This window comes from Balaenoptera ricei, chromosome 4 (genome assembly GCF_028023285.1).
Source record: "Balaenoptera ricei isolate mBalRic1 chromosome 4, mBalRic1.hap2, whole genome shotgun sequence".
Taxonomy (NCBI): Eukaryota; Metazoa; Chordata; class Mammalia; order Artiodactyla; family Balaenopteridae; genus Balaenoptera; species Balaenoptera ricei.
Window position 1 is genome coordinate 99,952,367 of NC_082642.1, and position 12,854 is coordinate 99,965,220.

Here is a 12,854-nt window from a genome sequence, read left to right on the forward strand (position 1 = left end):
GAGATATAGGAACTTTATTTTATCAGTGTGTAAGACATTGTGATCACACAGTGCTAACACCCAGTCAAGGGCTCTTAAAAAGAAACAGAGATAGAGCTTAGGGGTGAATCCAGAACCCACCTCTAGGGCATTAGTTCTATTTATTTATCCCTCCATTGATTCTATCAATAGATTTTTCTAAGTGTTTACTACGTGTGATGAACAGTTTCAGGAAACTGCTTCAAAGGAGACCAGTCCCAGATAGAAATACTGGTATTAATGGCCATAGAGCTCAACCAGGGCCTTGAACCAAATGTGAAGAGCATCATAATGCACTGCACTTTTCCAGTTCAGTGTGTGTTTATCTCTTACCTTACAGGACTCACTGGGGACATTCAGTGTCTTGTAACTTTTAATTGCCGATGAGCCTCCGGCAGGTGTGGCTTACACTAATGGACTGCAGATGTATGAGATGCTTTCAGTTATATCCAGAAAAGCGCCCCAGTCAATGGCAAATCTTTTTAATTGGGCTTTTATCAGGTCCTTCTCTGCTTCCTCAAAGCAGGGGAGGCTACTGGAAAGAGATCAGTGTGGGTTTTAGGGAGTGCTGACACATGCTTCTGAAAATGAATACAGTGGGTGGCTTCTTTTGATATCATTGAAAATCACTTGCTGGAATGAAGTTGATATGGATCAGCCACAAGGGCTGTATTATTGATGGAGGACACAAATGAATTTGCAGCAGCATCTAAGTCTATTGATTCTATCCCCTCTACATTTTGAAAGTGTTGTATGGCCAGTAGCCTGAAGCTTTACCTCAGTGCAGGATATTTGGTAGAACTGACTACCTCAGAAAATGAATACACATCTGCTTACTTTACTACTACAGGTGTATTAATTTGCTAGGTCTGCCACAAGAAAATACCTAAAATTGGGTGGCTTAAACAACAGAAATTTATCATCTGACAGTTCTGGAGTCTAGATGAAGTTCAAAGTGTCAGCAGAGTTGCTTTGTTCCAAGGGCTATGGAAAAGAATCTGTTCTATGTCTCTAAACTTGTTCTGGTGATTTTCTGGCAATCTTTGGTGTTCCTTGGCGTAGGGAAGCATCACCCTGATCTCTGCCTTCATATAACGTTCTCCCTGTGTGCATATCTGTACCCAAATTTCCCCCTTTTATAAAGACACCAGTCATATTGGACTACGGCTCCACCCTACTCCAGCATGACATAATCTTAACTAATTACATCTGCAACAACCCTATTTTCAAATAGGGCCACATTCTGAGATACTAGGGGGTTAACACTTCAACATATGAATTTTGGAGAAATATGATTCAACCTTTAACGACAGGGAAGGAACAGACAGGGCCTATATCCTGCTTCATGGAATGAATATAATGTAAACTGTAGAATAATCCCAGAGGCCACAACCATGACCAGCACTCCATAGACAAGCCTCACAAAATTTGCAAACCTGACTCAAATGTGTAAGACATACAACTCAACTTATTTGCCGCTTTCCAACTTGTCAACTCTGTCTTGTGGCATTTTACACAATCTGGGAGATCTGCTTATTAAAGATTACTTGTAGAACACAACTAAATAGTAGATCATTGAGGTAGAGCAATTTGCTTTTGCAAAGTAATATTTATGTTCTACTTTTCACATTGGTTCCATTATAATATCACAGGCATATATATGGAAAATGCTTGTATATAATGAGACAAAACTATGGAAAATATTTGTAAATCATATTTCTCATAGAAAATTTTTATTAAAATAGTAGTATAATAATCATGAAACTCTAGTAAATCCAAAGAAGACACTAAAATTAATCTGTAAAATTATACCTGATACCCTGTGGCAGTCCTCTCAGCAGTTTGGCTGAGATTGTCACCAGTGTCAAGCTACACTAACATTTTTACCTGTGAATTCAAGAGAAATATTCTACTTTTTCATACTTTATTTCATCATTTGAACTTAGCAGCTGCTTCCCCTAAATCTTTGCCTGGTAAGACTTGAAGAATTGTTAGACTAGTCCAGGTGGAAGAGACAATAAGACACAATTTAAGCATTGAAATCCTTGCTTATCATTGGAGGTCAGCCTAAAATCTGCTAGGACACGTGGTTGTCTAGCAACCAACTAATGTCCTATAACGATCTACAAATTGATGCCTGTGCTGAATGAATGTTCTAGTCCAAACCCAAAGCTTTACACAGTTAATTGAAAGCTAATGTCCTCATTAGTGGCTGTTAGGGAGGCTCAACAAGTACAGTTTGCATGTGCTAAGTGTTGAATATTTATTAGACATGTTGTTTAATACAAAGTAGGAGGAACTGGGCAATCCATCTGGTGGTAACTATGAGAATAAAATGATTGTTTGGAACTGCCCAATCCATAAATATTTTCAGGAGAGCTGATGCCCACCCTACTGTTCACCACAACTGTTCATCGACACACATCTTCCTGGTTCCTGACTCCTTTTTTTTTTAGCAGGGTTTCAACATTACCAAGTTCAGACTACTTCCAACCCAGTAGGTAGTGCTCAGACCTCCTATTATAGTCCCTGTCAATCATCTATAGTTTATCATAAATTATCAGGAAAAAAAAACGAACCTCTGTAGTTGATATCTATAAGGCCCTTTTCGTTGATATTAAATAAGGGTAAATTAAAAATACATTGAAATTTAAGAAAGTTATGTTTGCCTTAACTTCTGCTCACATAACCACCCTGCACTTCTAGCAGTCATCCTGATATGTTCCTCCTTTGGTTGATTGGTTGTCTTTTTTTTTTTTTAATTGCTTTTTAAAACAGATAGCTATTTTAAGAAAACTCCTCTAAAGATCTAAAAACAGTTAAGTGGTTGGTACTTGCTAAATTATTCAGTTGATATACTGACCATCTATTATGAATTTAGGATTATGCTGGATTCTGTGGGGGATAAGAGAAGTATTCCATGCAATTCTTCTCTCTTATTGCCAGGGAACCCACCTTCTTTTTAAGTGTCACAAACCGCTTTTAAAAAAAATAAAGTAGGATTTGCAATTATTTCCCTTTGGTACCCAATTCCTTTCACAGTGTTCCCACAGACTCCACTTCTATTGTTAGCCCCATAATTAAGCCCTGACTTAATTCGGTCTGCTATGATACAGTTTCTTTAGGCCAAGGACAGTGTCTTCCTTTTTGTACCATGTGGATCTAGCATGAGTGAACATAAGCCCAGAACATAGTAGGTGCTCAATGAGTATTTGCTGAATGAATGAATGATTGAATGATTATTTTATACTCTCTCACCCAGTCCCTGAGTCTATTAACACATGTCGATGATGCTTCTGGATATGCTTAAAGGACATTTCTATGGCCACTGAAGAGAAAATTCTATGTGAAATTAAAGCCCAGGGTTGCTGTCAAAATTCTGCCTTATTAGTAACCTAAACCAATCAACTTAGATATAAAGTCAGTCCATTAGCAAAAACAAATATCTTTTTGGTAGCTTTGTATGTTAGCACTATCCAACAGAGCCTTCTGAGATGATATAAATATTCTGTATTTGCACTGTAAAATACAGTAACCACTAGCCCTACATGGCTGATGTGACTGAGGAACTACATGTTTAATTTTATTTAATTGCAATTAATGTAAATAGCCACATATATTAGACAGCACAATTCTATATGGTTCAGAATGTGAATGGACGTTAAATACTCCCAGCGTTTTGCAATTAAACACATCCCAACGTGTCACCACAGGTGGTAACACAATTTAGCTTCTTGACTTGTAATGGTCCATATTTCTAGTACACTTCTTTGTCTAATGAAGGCTAGCTTAATTATGGGAACTTCCATTTTGTAGCCATAATGTAACACTACATTTACCATTTTTCTTAATTCTCTGATGCCACTGAATAGCACCCTCATTTTGATAGCAGCTTTTCAGAAAACAAGGAAAAAAGAAAAAAGAGAAAATTCTACCATTTCTCAATACAACTTTTTTAAACTTCAGGAATATTAGAATATGAAAATATGTTTATCTTAGAATTTTAAAATAGAAAATTACTTAGACTTCTGATGTAGAAAACATACGATAATTCCACTTGTGTCCACAGTTGTGTTCTAAAAATATGCTAACAACACATACCACATTCTTGAATAAAGGTCTGATTTCTCTTTGAAAAACAATAGAGTTTTTAAACCCACATATGCTTAAAATATTTGTGCTTTTTTTTTTTATTAATTTATTTATTTTTGGCTGTGTTGGGTCTTCGTTTCTGTGCGAGGGCTTTCTCGAGTTGTGGCAAGCGGGGGCCACTCTTCATCGCGGTGCGCGGGCCTCTCACTATCGCAGCCTCTCTTGTTGCGGAGCACAGGCTCCAGACGCGCAGGCTCAGTAGTTGTGGCTCATAGGCCTAGCTGCTCCGCGGCATGTGGGATCTTCCCAGACCAGGGCTCGAACCTGTGTCCCCTGCATTGGCAGGCAGATTCTCAACCACTGTGCCACCAGGGAAGCCCAATATTTGTGCTTTTTAAGCTTTAAACTAATTAGCAGTTTTATTAAATGTGCTAGCTTTTTAACACACCACTTTGGGGAGCATTGGTGTTATTCTCTGCCTTTCTCTCTATAATTTTTAACCTCGAATTCTCTCTCCTTTTACACCTGGCTCCTTCACTGAGTCCGTAAAGTCTCTTCATCTCAGAAGGATATTTTTGCCATTGATTGCATTATCTAATCAGAGCCTTGTTCTTTGCATTTAAACTGATAATTCTTTCACTCTTAAAAATAACTAAATTCAGTTGCTTTTAAATTCACACAGCTTTCAATTAATTTTGTACTTCACCTCAGTAGCCCTCAATTTTTAAAAAAAGGTGTTCCTAAAAAAATCCTTTCATAGCCAAGTACTGTAGTGTAAAAACTTACACTTCGAAAATTCAGAAAGAAAAAATTCATTTCACTAAAGTAATAATTTGCTGAGACAAAGAAGAAAATTTTTTAAACACAGGAGAGCTGAAGGCCAAGTGTCTCTGTGGCTATTTTAACATATTCCCTACCCTAAACACAAGTCCCAAATGTGACATCTGGCACTGAAGCTGTGCTCTGCTAGATAAAGGTAATGATAACACCAGTAATAAAAAAATAATGTACCCTTATGTGTCAGGCTCTCTCTCTCTCTCTTTCTCGCACACAGACACACACACACACAGACACACACACACACACACACACACACACACCCCATGCCCCACTGTGGGACATCATTACTGTCATTTCTCAAGGAATAGAAAACAAAAGCCAGCAGTCACAGCCAGTAACTGTTAGTGGTTCTCCACAGCCCTTACTGAATCTCCCAATCTCTCCTTGAAATAACCACCTAGAATTTGGCAAGAGCTCAAATTCAATCTTCCAGCTAGCCAGATCAATAATATTTATTCAGTTTCCTCACATATATGGTACTATTCTTGGCTCTGGTACAGAAGGAAATCCATGTACTATAGGATTTTTTTTTACATTTAAGCATATTTTCCTGAAAGGTTTTTTTTTAAAAACAGCTCTTTTGACATATAACTCACATACCATAAAATTCACCATTTAAACATTTAAAGTATACACAATTCTAGTAGCTTTAATATATTTACAGAATTGTGTAGCCATCACCACAATCTAATTCCAGAACATTTTCATTAGTCCTCAAAGAAACTTCTTACCCATTAGCAATCACCCATTTTCCCCCAACCCCAGCCCTGGGCAACCACTAATTTATTTTCTCTTTCTATGGATTTGCCTCTTTGGGAAATTTCATATAAATGGAATCATACAATATGCAGTCTTTTGTGACTGGCTTCTTTCACTTTGTACAATATTTTCAAGGTGTATTCATATTGTAGCATGTATCAAATATTCATTCCTTTTTAATTGTCAAAATATTCCCTTACATGAATATACTCCATTTTATGTATCCATTCATCAGTTGATGGATATTTGGGTTGTTTCTACTTTTGGGCTATCATAAATAATGCTGCTATGAACATTCATGTACAAGAGTTTTGTGTGAACATATGTTTTCACTTCTCTGGGCTTAGACTTAGGAGTGGAATTGCTGAGTCATATGGTAAATCTATGTTTAACATTTTAAGGAGCTGCCAAAACTGTTTTCCAAGTGCACTATTTTACACTCCCACCAGCAATGTGTGAGGGTTCCAATTTCTCCATATCCAGCAGGACTTATTCTTACATCTTATCACATGAAACAGTTTAATAAAGGGGAATTTCACACAAACATAAAATTCAAGGAAGGTTTTCCAAAGGTTAATTTTGAAGTACTGTTGAATTACCCAGAATGAAGAAGGAAAAGGAAAAGTAGGAGTTCAATAGAGCTGATATTGGTCAGTTTGAGCCCTGGCTTGAAAAACATCTTATCTAAATATCAATTTTAGAGGTTCTTTCTCAATTCTAGAAGATAATCACTTAGAAGTGCCTGTTCAATTGAATTTCTTGTTTCTATCATTGCATATGATTTCCTTTTGCCTAGTTAAGGACATTATCTCTGGGTCCCAGACTAAGTTTGATCATGCCAACCATATATAAAATGCCTTATTGAGGGCTGACACAGAAAATGTTCAGAATGTATATAACTATTACTATCTTCACAGTTTGATATTTTAAAAATATATACCAAAACAAGTGCTCATTAACCATGCTGAAAGATTACATTTTGTCATGACCCAACCTAAAGTTGGCCTTTCTGTCTAAATTTTCTAAATGGTAGAAATTTCAAACAATATTCTTCATGTCTCCCTACAAAAACAAACAAAAATCATCTCCAGGCAAAAATGGGCTTTTTGTACATTCTAAGTTCATATAACCTCTAAAACTTTGACCTAAAAAATGTTTAATTCGGATGATATAGCACATTCCATGGTGCCTAGCAAAGTGCTGGACACATATTGGGAACTTAGTAAGTACTTAGTGAGGGAACGAAGGAAGGGAGAAAGGAGGGAGAAAAGGAAAAAAAGAAAAAGGAAGGAAGGAAGAAAGAAGAGGTGGAAGGAAGTTAATTAAGTTAAGTTAATTAAGAAATTTAAAGATGCCCTTGCGATATAGAAAAGTAGGTATTCACTAGAGTTTAAGAATATCTAGAGAGCAAGTGTCTGTACAAATTAAGTACCTCCGTAGTATGTTGTATAATACCATATTATGTGAAGCTTCATTAATATTTGCCCATGTATGAATAGAGATGATTATAACCTGGTAGATATCTGTCTCAATGACTAGATAAAAACCTGGGGTCTAAGGGAATGATAACGTATTATCGTGAGGCCTATCAGGAAAGCTTATAGGAGAAGATTGGGTACCAGAGTTAAACAGATCAGTTTAAGAAGGTGTTAATGCTGAATAGGTTAAAAGAGAGAAAGGTATAAAATGTATAACCCCTGTGAGCTGTAGAAAAATATGACTTTGCAAACTAATTTGAAATTCTCAGATATAAATTTCAGAGGTTCCAACAGTCATCACCTTCAGTCTTAGGAAACCTCTCACTACTAAGTTTAGCCTGTGTGAAGGGAGAAGTACATGGAAAGTAGAGGCACAACGATTAAGCAGTCAAGCGACATAAGAGTAGAACCAGTTCTTTCAAATACCAAAACTATATAAACAGATATCTTAAGATGATGAGTGTGACAGAATAAGCCTCTCCCCCAAAACACTAAATGTCCACATCCTTTAAACCAGTCTTCTTTTTATCAACCATCCTTCATCTAGAGTTCAAACTGGAAATAATTCAATGAACTCGTCTGTATTAAATACTATTTACTCCTCCAGGTATATTTGTGTTTTATTTAGGATCACTTCCTTTTGTTAAAATAAATGATGCTGTGTTAGTACTCACCCAAGTGTCAGTGAGAGTCAGATGAGGAGATGCATTTTGAGTTGTCAGGGAAAGGGGCGTGGAGAAGGAAGCAGAGAGGATCTCAGTAGCTCCTCAAAGCATATACCATAGTTAGCACCTTCACCACCTTTTGCAAAGTAATTTCTACACATCTGATTGGGGGAAAACGATACGTATGTACCAAGTAGATATTGAAGCTATCAATTAGTTGTACTTTGGAGACATGGTCTGACTTTGAAGGACCAAGAAAATGTGAGGAATTATAGAATACAGAAAAGTAGATTGGGGAAGAGTTCATGGTGTAAATTTCAGTTTCTGGAATCAAGGTCAGGAGACATGGATTTGAGTCAAACAATGACAAACAATGACAAAAAGTTTGTGTAATTCCCTCTCTCTTTTTTTCTTTCATCATCTGGAGTGTTAAAGCATCATTTTTTAAAAAGACAAAATCATGTTACTCGCACATATGTAAAATGAACACGTCCAAGATTTTGATGAAGGACCCAAGAAGATATTACAACTGGTTTAAAAGAGAATGCAAAATGCCACACAATTGTAGTCGGTAAGGAATGCTGAATTTACAAATGTAAAACTAGTAAAACTGATCTATATCCATAGAGTGATAATTAACTGCACTCTACCAGATGCATTTCTATAAATAGGTATTATTTGCATTGTTATCAGTTTTTTATAAATTAACTTTTATCTTGGCGGAGTTGTAAAGTATGCTTATCAAAGATAGGAATCAAACAGGGCGCTCATCAAATTTTAGTCTTTTGCAATTTTTCCTTAAAATAGATTAGATGATCTCTTGGGCTCTTTCTAATTCTAATATTCAATTAGTTTCCACAATCAACAAAGGGAAAAACAGGTGAAGAAAAAAGGGTAAGAGAAGTAATGAACTAAGAAGTCTGAAAAAACTTAACTTTCATACTGCTAATCTGGTCTTGCCACCAATAAACTTCCTTCTGTCTCACATTCTGGAATTGGGTGCTTATTATTAATAGATACCATACTAGTTTAAATAGAAAGGGGGAAATCATAAATCACAAGAGACTCTAAATGTATTATACTCATGGATAAATGGCAAAGCTTTCATTGCACATTCACGGTATGCCCATGAAATAGCATGATCTTTGGTTGAAGTAAAATTTGTTCTTGGTTAGACTGACAAGGGTAATTAATGCTTCTGTAGAAAAGCCCTGATCCCCGTTACTTTATGTCACATGAAAGAAAATTCCCCTATTCACTCCTCCCTCATCTGTGGTTCATATTGAGTTATGAATCACACAATGACAGCCCTGCAAAGACAAGCAAAGTGGGGGCCAGGCTAACCCTGCAACAAAGCACTTAGCCAGGACTGCAGGAAACGGCACATTTGCCTTCCTAGAGCAGAGCTGAGCAGGACTTGTTTCACAGATTATGTTCTGAGAGAAGGATATCCAGGGCTTTTCTGAGGCTTCGAGTTACATTAGCATCTGTGGGCTATTTAGCCAGGTTTACCTTTTTCTCCCCCACACATATCCCTTCTTCTTTTCTCTCTTTCATCAGGGCATATCATTTAGTAGCAGACCACACCATTAGTGCAATGACAGAAAGGAACAATTACATGGAACTCATACAGGAGTTATTTAAATTAGCATTTTAAAATTTGCTAACATTTATTGAACTCTTCCTAGAGGAAGTGTCCAATAAATGTTAGACATACTATGTTCACTATCTCATTTGATCCACCTATCAAGCCCAGGAGGTAGGTAGGCCCTGATGTTATCTCATCTCTTAAGTGAAGATGGTAATTAACTTGCCTGAAGTTCCATAGTTGATAAATGGCAAAGTCAGGCCTCAAACCTGGGTCTGACTGATACCAGACTCCCCATCTTAAGCATTTTACACATAGCTTCATCCCCACCACTCATCCCTGCTGAGCCCTATCCATATTAGTGGGCAGGTTAAGAGTGATTCTACATCCCTCAGAGAGATAAATGGTAGATTATTTTATGCTCTCCCATTCTGAGCATGACCAGACATACTCTCTCCAGGCTGTGGTAAACATAGATCTGTACCTGTGTGCAGGGAGAAACTGAAGAGCTTAGGACAGCACAGAACTGATGTTGCTCTACTTCCCACTCGCTGCTACCTTTTTTTTTTTTTTCCTCAATGAGCCTACCCTAACAAAGAGAAGAAAGCAGGGTTTACTTTTTACCGAAGTTCGTTCTGGGCAGTAAGGTTTTCCTTGAGCAAAATAAATACAATGAGGCCTGAGAGTTCTTTTCAAGACCTCACAACCCTATCCTTTAAAGTTTCATAATTCTCATTATTAGGAATTCTCCCTATAAGAAATTCTTTCCTTTGTGGTCAGCATTGCTAGGCAGTAAAATTAGATCAGATTTTGGAGGAAGACAAATCTCACCTGCATCCTTTACTAACTGGGTTAATTCCTGACCAGTTTTTAGCCCACTTCCTCATCTGTGAAACCTACTGATTGATCAAGAAAATTCCCCTATTCAAAAGTTGTTTACACTTCCTCTTTCAAATGCAAAGTTCCCTAAAATTACTAGCACTTTATTGCTAATTTGGTAACAAGATAATCTTTCTCTTCAATAGACCTTGGGAAAATGGTTGTTCTGGTAGAAAAAAGGGAGACTCAAAAATTGAAAGAATGAACAATTAAAGAGAGAGGTGGAAAAAATTACCAAAGATACACTATCACTAAATCACAAAAAATCACCTCGAGAGTAGTGATTCAAAACCTGTATCACAGGTGGTACAGAGAGGAGGTGAAGGAAAGGATGTTAATACAAAGGATTGATAATGTGAAGGACACTAAAGCATCATATGTTTATTGCCTTGGCAAAAATCTTTTCTTTAATCATGCAATATTGCCTTTAGGCTTTATACACGTCTTGAACATAGCAGACTTTCAGGACCATACAGAGCCCTAGGGCAACATTATATTTAAAAAGTCATCACTGTATCTTTAAAGGATACAAAACAGGTATGCTGCATTTATTTTTCATTTTGTTTTTCACTTACAAAAATGATACCTGGAACATCAACCAACTAGCAAAGCACAGCTGTGAGTCAAAAGACTAACTACCAGCCCAGAAGACTGTTGAGGTCACAAAAGGCAATATAAGACCATTATCTATCATTGCCCCTTCCAGCCCACTTTGTCACTAACATCACTTTCACTTCCCCACACACATATACTCAAGTCCAGTATTTTTTAACTTAACAAAGGAATAGAAGAGGTAACTAAACTGTGTGTATGACTGTATACAATTCACTTCTCTGTTAATTAAGACTGGTGTATTGCATTGTTGGACTCCCAGGGATTCCCCAAGGCCCAACCCATCACTAGCTCCATATTACTTCTTTTCTACCACTCAGTGTCCTTTCTCCCTGATGCCCATATTGGAAAGAAATTAAAAAATGATTATAGGCATGCGCAGTTCAGTCCTGCACCAGCGTCATGTGCCAGCCTCATGGGCTTCCTCCCTGCACAGCCTGTGAGTGACAGCCCTTCCCTCACATCTGACTGGGCCTGTGGGGCAAGGAGGTGTTGCACAAAAGGAAATCTGAGGCACAGAGAAGTTAACTGCCTGGTCCAAGATCACAGAACTACCGTGTGGCTGACAGGGTCTTGGTGCTCTGGCCGGGTGTCAGGCCTGAGCCCCTGAGGTGGGAGAGCTGAGTTCAGGACATTGGACCACCAGAGACCTCCCAGCCCCACATAATATCAATAGGCAAGAGCTCTGCCAGAGATCTCTGTCTCAACGTTAAGACCCAGCTCCACTCAACGAACAGCAAGCTCCAGTGCTGGACACCCCATGCCAAACAACTAGCAAGACAGGAACACAACCACACCCATTAGCAGAGAGGCTGCCTAAAATCATAATAAGTTCACAGACAGCCCAAAAGACACAACCGGACTCAGTCCTGCCTACCAGAAAGACAAGATCCAGCCTCATCCACAAAAACACAGGCACCAGTCCCCTCCACCAGGAAGCCTACACAACTCACTGAACCAACCTTAGCCACTGGGGGCAGACACCAAAAACAATGGGAACTACAAACCTGCCGCCTGTGAAAAGGAGACCCCAAACACAGTAAGTTAAGTAAAATGAAAAGACAGAGAAATACGCAGGAGATGAAGGAGCAAGGTAAAAACCCACCAGACCAAACAAAAGAAGAGGAAATATGCAGTCTACCTGAAAAAGAATTCAGAGTAATGGTAGTAAAGATGATCCAAAATCTTGGAAATAGAATGAGGAAAATACAAGAAATGTTTAACAAGGACCTAGAAGAAATAAAGAGCAAACAAACAATGATAAACAGCAAAATAAATGAAATTAAAAATTCTCTAGAAGGAATCAATAGCAGAATAACTGAGGCAGAAGAACGGATAAGTAAACTGGAAGATAAAATAGTGGAAATAACTACCGCAGAGCAGAATAAAGAAAAAAGAATGAAAAGAATTGAGGACAATCTCAGAGACCTCTGAGACAACATTAAATGCACCAACATTCGAATTATAGGGGTCTCAGAAGAAGAAGAGAAAAAGAAAGGGACTGAGAAAATATTTGAAGAGATTATAGTTGAAAAATTCCCTAATATGGGAAAGAAAATAGTCAATCAAGTCCAGGAAGTGCAGAGAGTCCCATACAGGATAAATCCAAGGAGAAACATGCCAAGACACATAGTAATCAAACTATCAAAAATTAAATAAAAAGAAAAAATATTAAAAGCAACAAATAATACACAAGGGAATCCCCATAAGGTTAGCAGCTGATCTTTCAGCAGAAACTCTGCAAGCCAGAAGGGAGTGGCAGGACATACTTAAAGTGATAAAAGGGAAATACCTACAACCAAGATTACTCTACCCAGCAAGGATTCAGATTCGATGGAGTAATTAAAATCTTTACAGACAAGCAAAAGTTAAGAGAATTCAGCACCACCAAAACCAGCTTTACAACAAATGCTAAAGGAACTT